Source organism: Elephantulus edwardii, unplaced genomic scaffold (assembly GCF_000299155.1).
Source record: "Elephantulus edwardii isolate Elephantulus edwardi_28Jun2011 unplaced genomic scaffold, EleEdw1.0 scaffold00158, whole genome shotgun sequence".
In the NCBI taxonomy this organism is placed as follows: Eukaryota; Metazoa; Chordata; class Mammalia; order Macroscelidea; family Macroscelididae; genus Elephantulus; species Elephantulus edwardii.
Window position 1 is genome coordinate 6,915,292 of NW_006399908.1, and position 6,773 is coordinate 6,922,064.

Consider the following 6,773-nt stretch of genomic DNA (forward strand, 5'->3'; position numbering starts at 1 on the left):
CCCCCAATTCACTCTTCTCCTTGAAAAGAAAGAAAAATTCTTTCATTGTTAAACAATCCCTCCCCCCAAGTCCACTCCACCATGCAGCCTTCACTCTGGACTTCTGTAATGACAAAAATACCTATTCATATATCCCTTTTAAACAGTTCTCTCACTCATCTGTTTCAATGCAATATACCTCATTCCTCCCCCTCCTTTTCTGTCTTCCCTCAACCCTGATGTCAGTCCCGTTTTTCAACAGTGGCCCTAAAAAGCAAATGTTCATCTCTTACTATAAGATAAAAAAATCCAATGTAAGGCCTGACATGAAAGTTAGCTTTCTTAAACCCAAATTCAAAGTAAATCTTTGAAAATCAATAGTAGTCTTGAAACCATAGAAAATACAAGCATGATGGAGAGTAAAATCCAGGCAGACTCTGACAGGGAGATTTCTTCAGATAATGACCCTTCTGATGAATTCTTCACAAATTCAAAATCTGATGAAGCCAGACAGCTAGCGAGTTCTCTAGAGAACAGCAGGCCGGTAGACCACGTTCTTCTCAGCTGTGGGATCAGTACGTCAACACCACAGTTAGTCAGTTGGTCCCAGTCTGTAAGTAACATTGATAATAATATTCCTGTGTCCTCAGAAATTACTGCCCCTCACAGAAAAGGCCACGAGTCACTGTTGAAGAAAAATCACTCTGCTGACCACATACACATGTTGGCTGACTCTGCCAAGCCTGTGGATATATACACTGCCACAGATTTATACAAGGTGCACATAATAAAATGACCCAGCCATCGGAAGGCAGGTCCATTTCTCAGCAGGCTGTTGAGGAAGGGAATCAAGTGGTCAATCAAGTTTCTAATGAAGAATCCCAACGAGAAGCAACAGGACAGCCATGCTTCCGACCATCTGAGTTAGATGTATCATCTGCTGCAAAGGCCCACAGCTTTTGTCAATGAAATCAGTACATTCAATTGTATCTAAAAAGACTTGAGGTTCTTGAGGTTCGGTGTGTGTGGACTTGAGTCAGGGCTTGATGTAGCTCCTTCTTCAGAAGACAATAGCTGCAGAGCAGTCGCTTGGTCTGAAAGTATTTCAGGAACAGATCACGTCGAGGCCTGACTTGGACCATTTTGGATGGAAGTGGGTGAGGGGGATGTATGAAATAGACATAAAGGAGGAGCACGGATGCATTGAGGGATTAGCATTTTTTTGTGAGGGAGTAGCATTTTTTGTAATTTGTTTCCATTTGTCTGTGTTTTGGGGATTTTGTATTTCCTGTCTGTTTATTCTTACCTGCCCAGCATATTTCTATTCTTACCTGTACCTGTACAGCATAGGCAATACATTTTGTTTCTAGTGAATTGAAGATGTTATTAGGAGGGAGAAACATTTGAGTACAAAGAACTGTTGCTTCACTTCTGACAGCCTAACCATACTCTGTGACAAGTTAACTGAGGGTCAATGACAGTCTTGTCAAGAATCGTGGGCTGATTTGATTCAAATTTATTCTACAATCTACACAGTCTGGGAGCATTTAGCCTGCTTAGCTGTGAGGTAAACCTGAGCCTATCAGATGTGGGTACCAGCATTCTATTAAACCCAGCCCTCTCTGAAAATCTGCTGGAAGGCCGGTTGTGGATTAGTTGCCTCTTGGTAGCACACACCAACAATATGTTGCCTTCTGATAATTACAGAAAGAAATCATCAAGCTTTCATTCCCCCGCCCCCGCAGCCCCAGGGTACATTTTTCACTATCTTGTGTAGACTATCACAATTTTAGAAAATACAGCCTGAAGCACCACTGTGTGCAAACTGGTTTAAGGACCAGAATTCTTATCACATAAGACTGCTTCTTCTTAGACCCCACACAATGAGAAAGTCATACATCGTATTTCAAATAAGAATTGGTTTGTCTTTAACTTTAGAGCCTTCCTCTGAAGTGATTCTCAGCTAAACATTATGTCTTTTGTAACTTTGATAAACATTTCCAGTTTTGTTATTTATTAGTGGTATCTGTTATTTGAAGTCTAAAACTAGGTAACTATTTAAAATAAAATACAATTCTAATTTAAAAACAAATGAGACATAGCTTTGTCACTTTTCCTGACATCATCCTGCCTCATCAGTTTTCCTCAATATGCTGTTCGCTCTAAAACACAGTAAAAGCATAAGAAAAATCTTACAGATTTTCATGGAGAAACAGTATAGGGAAGACCAGCAATTTTTACATTAATTCTGTTTTACACAGAAAATTTGACTGTAGGGTTTGGTAATTGAGTTTATAAAGAGGTCTGATTTTCTTATGCTCAACTTCCACAATTTATCTCTTTATATCCCTCCTCCTTCTCGTGTGTCATTCATGTTTACATTTGAATCACTTGTCCCAAATCTTCTTTCCCTGGGGAAAATCCTACTGGTTTTCTATTTTGTCTTAAAAACTCAAGTGCCATGTCTATTTCTGGATGATAAACACATATAGAAAAGTAATGTTTCTGTTAACATATGAGGTTCTTTTTGTGTCATTACAGTGGTAAGGAACACTAGAATCACTAATATAAACCTCTCTTGTAATCTAGCCGTAGATTTTAATCTGTGGCACTCAGGACTAGTTTTAATTGTTTTTTGTCAAATATTCTTCTAATTGGTAGAGCACTGGTCTGTCGATTTGCTGTACAAAGGTTTGCTGTATGTGTTTGCTGTGATGCTGAACACTGTGACACTGATGTGTCAAATGTGATAATGGTTACTTATGGTGGACAGTGTTTGGTGGAGCTCCCCGATTAAAACGAGCTTGGAAGCAGGAGGAGCATCACTTCCAAAACAGCTTGCCTCCAGAAACCCTATAAACTTGGAGACACTAAGAAAGTTATACAAGTGTTCAGGTCTTTCACTTATAGGGTCGCTAAGAGTCATCTATGACTCGGCGGCACTTAACAACAACAACAACAACAATTTATCCATTAGAAATGAATGATGAGAGATGTGAATTCTTTATAAATAAGGGGGAACTTCAATGGCCTAGTGGCAAGAAGCTGCACTACACTAATACCAATGGAAAGAGAATCCAAACCACCAGCTTTTCTGTAAGAGAAGGATGGGCTGTCTCCTCCCACATGATTAACTGCCCCTGAAACCCTGATAAAGAGTCAATTCTGACTCAACAGAACATGACAAATTAGTGGTAATGTTCCAAGTTGTCTTACCATGTTTGATTTATTTGTATTAATATTCTCCTTCTTTATAACATATGAAACAGATAAAAATTTCAGATTTTCTTCCAAAATAAGCTATTTGCTATAAGGTTCACAGATCTTTATTTACTCTGTAATATTCTCTAGAAATATGTAGCATTGAGTTGAAAAATACTGGGGTATCTTTCCTTAACAGCTCTGTCACGTGCTCGAGCTCTCTTGAGTCTCTTCCTCTCATTCTCTTTCTCTCTCCATGGTTTCAGTCATTGAGTTTCTAAGACTGTACATCACATGGTATGACATTGCACTTCTTTCTTTCATGGGATCATATGGATTACAATTCAGAGTAATTTGGCCTTTTGGTTACCAATGGAGCTACTTTCAGTCTAGGCAAGCTTTATGACATTAAAAAGTGCTCTTTAACACATTCAATTATTCTAAATAGGCGTCTTTCAATAGCTCTTCCAAATACCTTTGTTTGTAGAATCTTTGCTGATCATGATTTTATACCAAATGGCTTGGCTTCAGTCATTCCCCATATCATAAGGACATTATTTCCTTCCTCATCCTGAAATATATTTATTTCCTCTTAAAATGGCTTTAGAATAAAAAAACTGTCTTTAGGCTTTTTCCAAACAACATCATGACTTTATTGTTTTCCCCCTCCCTAATAATTTTAAGAATTATAGACCTAGCATTCTGCTTGATTGCCACAGCTTCCAACCTTTATTTGATATCCTCTGCTCATATTGTATCATCTGTTTAATTGTTTATTTCTAGTTTCATCTGTGTTAAATTATAGTCCTGTAAAAATAAGTTATGATTTACTGGGCATGAAATACTCTTGGCCATGTAAAAGTAAATAGATTTAATTCTTTGACTAAAGATGTTTGCTGACTACAGTTATGAAGTGGCTCCTTTTGTTCCAAGGGTAATGATTTTTCCAGAATATTAATAGGGAGCATTACATTTCTTTTATAAGGAACCCTAAAAAGAAGATCTGATGAATGAGAATAAAGAATATTGTAGAAGATCTGTTTCCTGCCCAATCACTTGAGCTCTCAATGAAAAATGATCTATGGGCTGAAGAAATACTGCTATCTCCAAGATCGATTCAAAATAAGTATTTTTGTTTCTAGGATGAGAGGACACAATGTACAGCTGTTGTAAGGAAAAAATAATCCCTCTTCTTCTGCACAGGACTCAGCACATCTTCAGCAATTCAAAGATGGTGCAAGCCTTGTCACACGTAACAAAGTTTTTACAATGTTCTTTCTTAGTTTTGGCTTTGCTAGCACCCACTCTGGTGGTCTAGTGGTTAAGAAGTTATGCTGCTATACCAAAGAGGTACAGTTCGAATTCACCAGAGGAGCAGGATGGGTAATCTTCTCCCTCTGGAAATCCTCTGGAGGGTCACCTATGAGTTATGTTCCACATGGTGTCACATAACAACAATAAGTCAACCACAGCTCCTAGCAACCCGTCTAAACAGTAGATTTGAGCCTTGCTCTATCCAGCATCATCCTCTTTCTGATGTGCTCAAGCCTAGGGTTATAATCACTGTGTCAATCCATTTTGTTGAGTCTCTTTCTCTTTCTCTGATGCTCCACCTTTCCAAGCATGATGTCTTTTTCTAAAGGCTAGCCTCTCCTGACAATACGTCCAAAGCATATGAGAGGAAATTTTACCGTTCTTGCCTTCCAGGAGCACCCTGGCCGCACTTCCTCCAAGAAAGACTTCTTTGTTCTTTTGGCAGTTCATGGGATATTAAATAATCCTTATTCAATACTCTTGTATTGAACTATAATTGCTGAAATTCTTCAATCATCCTTATTGATTGGCCATTTATCAGATGCGTAGGAAGTAATTGAAAATATCATGGCTGATACAAGGCCAACTTTGTCTTTAAAATGGCATCCTTGATTTACAGCATTTTGACAGAGGTTTTGACAGCAGATTTTCACAATGCGATCAAGATGTCTTCTGATTTCTTGACTGCAGTTACAATGGGTATTGATTATGGATTCAAGTGAAAGGAAATCATTAATGACTTCAATCTTTTCTCCATCAATCATGATGCTGTCTAATTGGTCCAGTGGCGATTGATTGTGGGCAGCAAGGGTTTCAAGTTCTCTTCACTTTCAGCACATAAGGCTGTGTCCTCTGCATAATACAGGCTGTTGGTGAGTCTTCCTTCAATCCTAGTATCACATTCTTTTATATATAATCCAGTTTCTCCATTGTTTGTCAAGCATGCAGACTGAAAAAGCATGAAGAACAGATACAACCTTGATGCACATCTTTTCTGATTTTAGACCATGCACTGTTCCCTTGTTTTGCTTAACGAGTCTCACTAGTCTATGCAAAGAAATTTGGAGACAGCTATCCAATAGACCAACCAAAAGAGATCTATGTTGGTTTCCATTCCCAACAGAATGTATAAATTATTGAACACTATCATTAATATCACAAGCAAAATCTTGTTGAAAATTACTCCAAAATGGTTGGAACAGCACATCCACAAAGAACTGTCAAAAATTCATGCCAGATCAAGAAAAGGCTGTGGAACAATAGATGACATTGCTGATGTCAGAAAGATATTGGCTGAAATTAGAATTCTAGAAAAAAAATGTCTGTCTTATATTGACTATTCAAAGGCATCTTTGTGGATCAGAAAAAAATTATGAATAACATTGAGAAGAATGGAAATCTCAGAACATTTGTAGTCATGGGGAATCTCTACGTAAACCAAGAAACTTTTGTCCAAATAGAACAAGGGGACATCACTAGCACTCGTACTGGTGACACAGTCTATCAGTCACACCGAGGAAGCGTTACAGGGAGGAAATTACTTCATGGATACTTTCTAGTACTGGGGGAAAAGCATCTCAATGTTGGAATTTCTACAGTGCACTTTTCCTGGTCCCTGTAAGCAATTTGAAAAAAAAAAATTGTGGAATCTGTGGATGAGTAGTTGAGAGTAAGCCTAGAAATTGTGGTTGCTAGAATTCTTGTAACTTCTTCCTCTGCACATAGGTTAGGGTTGATGGTATTGGGTTATAACCAACTACTAATAAAATAGCTAAAGCTGGGGTAAGGGGAGTTACTTAACTCTGGAGACATGTGTGAAAAAAATTAGAGCTTTTAAACACTTCTTATAGTATATAATTCTGCATTCGGCCCTTCTCTCTCTTTTTTGTGCAGATTTGGTTCATGCAAACATGGTCACCGATCTCCAAACTCTCCAAATGTTCTGCAAGAAGTATGCCAAGCACCAGCCTCACAAACTAGAAGAACAAGCCTACAGAACAAGAAGGGCAAAGACTCTCAATAATGGCCAGAGAAAGCAGCATTATGTTAGGAAGCAGCGTGGTTATAGTGGGCAGATCAAGCCAGTTTTCTGGGTAAAGGGCCAAACTGCAAAGAAGATTGCATTAAGTCTTCACTGTGTTAGCCAAACTTCAGATCTAAGAGAATGTTAGCTATCAAAAGATGTAAGCCCTTGGAACTGGGAGGAAACAAGAAGAGAAACTGTCAAGTGATGCAGTTTTAAGCTTCATCTTGTTTTATTTTTATCATTATTTTGTGTG

The 6,773-nt window shown here is 38.2% G+C and overlaps 1 pseudogene; it reads left to right on the forward strand.

The window, feature by feature from the left end:
* The window catches only part of LOC102853377, a 10,601-nt pseudogene extending 3,936 nt beyond the window's left edge, over positions 1-6,665 (forward strand).
* Positions 6,666-6,773: the final 108 nt, after the last annotated feature.